Here is a 2841-nt window from a genome sequence, read left to right as displayed (position 1 = left end):
ATATATATATATATATATATATATATATATATATATATATAAAACCAGCCGAAATTGCAGGGATAATCTGGATCTCGACTGAAGAAAGAAAACCTCGATACTGTCTGGATGTTTTGCGTTGTGAAGAAAGAATAAATATTTGTAACAAAATTAATAAACCTGATAAATAGATTAAAGGTGATAGAAATCGTTCGAACGGATAGAGTAGAATTATCGATAAAAGTGAATTATTAAGAATCGATAGAAATAACCAAAGGCGGAAAAAGGTGAAATATACGGTTAATAGGGTGAGAAATAATGAGGAAAAGCTATGTTCAGGTGGAACGTGTGGGTATTTGTATGAAACAGTATGGAGGATGTTTAATATTTCTGTGATTGTAGGAATTAATCTAAAGGTTTATGAAATTATGAACCAGTGCCGCCAAACCTAAAGATGAAGATATTTGTAATTAGTGGATATTATGAACGAAAAATGAAAAAAAAAGAAAAGTTACCGTAAAGTTAAGCTTGAGCTATTTTCAAGCAAGGTATTGTGTATTCATTAATTCTTCAAAGATTTTCTTGTAGTTATAAAATTTAAGATATTAATGAGTTAGGATATTAATAAGTTAAAACTCAACATCTTCAAACTGAAGTGCTTTACAAAATTTGTATTTTTGTATTTTTTATCGATATTTTCGTTTAAATTGAATTTACTTAACAATTTATATATACGTCATAGAAATTTATCTCAGTATAATGAACTACTTTCTAATGTTTGAAAAAATTAATTCACGTTAATTGTGGATGAAAGGAGAACGATTTCATTTTGACATAAGTATCTTCTAAAATAAAACGATGATATACAAGAAGTGCAAGATGTTATTTATGCACTTTCAGTCAACGCTAAAAATAATTTTGGTTACCATCTAAAGCGATTTTCTTTGTGATCGAATATATTTATTTATCTATTGCCCACAAGGGGCTAAACATAGAGGGAAGAAACAAGGACAGACAAAGGGAGTAAGTCGATTACATCACCCCCAGTGCGTAACTGGTACTTATTTAATCGACCCCGAAAGGATGAAAGGCAAAGTTGACCTCGGCGGAATTTGAACTCAGAACGTAACGGCAGACGAAATAACCGCTAGGCATTTCACCCGGCGTGCTAATTGTGATCGACTATATTGTATCATGATACGTGTGTGTGTGTGTGTGTGTGTGTGTGTGTGTGTGTGTGTGTACACATACATAGACATAAAATCACATCCTTTAACAGACTAAGTTACAATGATCGAAGATGGAAAGGGGTCGAAGAACATTTTTCGGCACAGAACTCTGCATTTCTTGTAGCCCAGGACACATTAGCAGTTCCACCAAAGTAACCCTCTTCCTTTCATCTATCCGCTTATATATATATATATATATATATATATATATATATAACACGTGATCACATGACCGACCAGCCTATCAAATGTTGTTACACATCGTTGATCACAATGCCGTTTGGCTGCTACTTCTAGCATATACTCAGGCGACATAAAGCATTCTCGCTGGCTCATCTGGATGCTTCTGTATTGGATCATGATGCGGTTCCTTCATTGACATTTGTAAAGATTCTCTTATTGATTTCTGTTCCTGTTGCACTTTGATTTTACGTTGCCCCAGCATGGCCACATACACTGGTTGCAATTTGTAAAAGAATGAATAAGAATCCAGCATTAGGAAATTCTTATTTCGTTATAATTCCTGTTTAGTTTCCCAGTTGTTCTATCTAATAGCATCGTTTTATCTTCAACAACAGCACGAAGAACATCAGCTCATTGAAGATATTGTGCTTACATTTAGCAGTGATAGATAATTTGTGAAGAAAAACGAAACGAAAACCACACAAACAACAATCACTCTAGCAATAACAGTGACTGAGGAAAGTAGCAACAAGAACAGCCACAACAACATGTGTTTTAATAGATTTTAAGTTTCAGTTGTTTGTTGGTTTTAAATTTCGATTGTACTACTCTTGACATTGTGGTTATTAATGTTGTTGTAGCTATTGCCATTTTTGCTGTAGTTTTTGTTGCAAAGTAAGTTCTTGTTCATGTTGGTGTTGTTTTGACAAGTTAAACAATTTAAAGCTTGGAATGAAGTTAATCTTACGTCGTTTCTCACTGTGCAATCAAATTTCACATCTCACATCTTTTTAGATTTTCTATCACAGATTCCGTTATGGAGAGGAAGAAAGAAGACAGGAAAAGAGAATAAGAAGTAACAAAAGAGAAGAGAGACTTAGAAAAAAGGAAAAAAACAGGCGATGGATAAACGAATTTCGCAAACCAAAAAATTAAAATAAACAAAATAAAGATAGAAAGAAATCTGCTTCGGTTAGTTTAGAATAACGAGAGAGTGTGAGTGGTATGTGTATGTTAATCCGTGGGTGTATATATATGTTTGTGTATTTATTTTTGTGTATTAGAGCCTCTTGCTTTATTTTAGCTCTAAATAACCGCATGGAGAAAATGTCAGATTCAATAGGTAATTTACAAAGTTCAGATACCTTATAAAAGAAATCGTGATGTAAAACTTTAAAGATTATGTGAGTGTTTTTGTTTGTTTGTGCGTGTGTGTGTGAACGCGGTTGCATATATGCTAATATTCGCATGCATATATGTGTCTACATGTGTATGTGTCTTTATATATGTATGTATATATGTGAATGTATAGCTGTAAATATATGTGTGTGTGTGTATACATATGCGTGTGTACGCGTCTGTAAAAATTATACACGTATATGGTTCATGTTTGTGTGTGCATATATATGGATGTATGCATATATATATATATATATATATATATATATAT

The sequence above is a fragment of the Octopus bimaculoides genome, chromosome 12, assembly GCF_001194135.2.
Source record: "Octopus bimaculoides isolate UCB-OBI-ISO-001 chromosome 12, ASM119413v2, whole genome shotgun sequence".
In the NCBI taxonomy this organism is placed as follows: domain Eukaryota; kingdom Metazoa; phylum Mollusca; class Cephalopoda; order Octopoda; family Octopodidae; genus Octopus; species Octopus bimaculoides.
The sequence above is the reverse complement of the archived record's forward strand: the minus strand, read 5'-3'. Positions refer to the sequence as shown.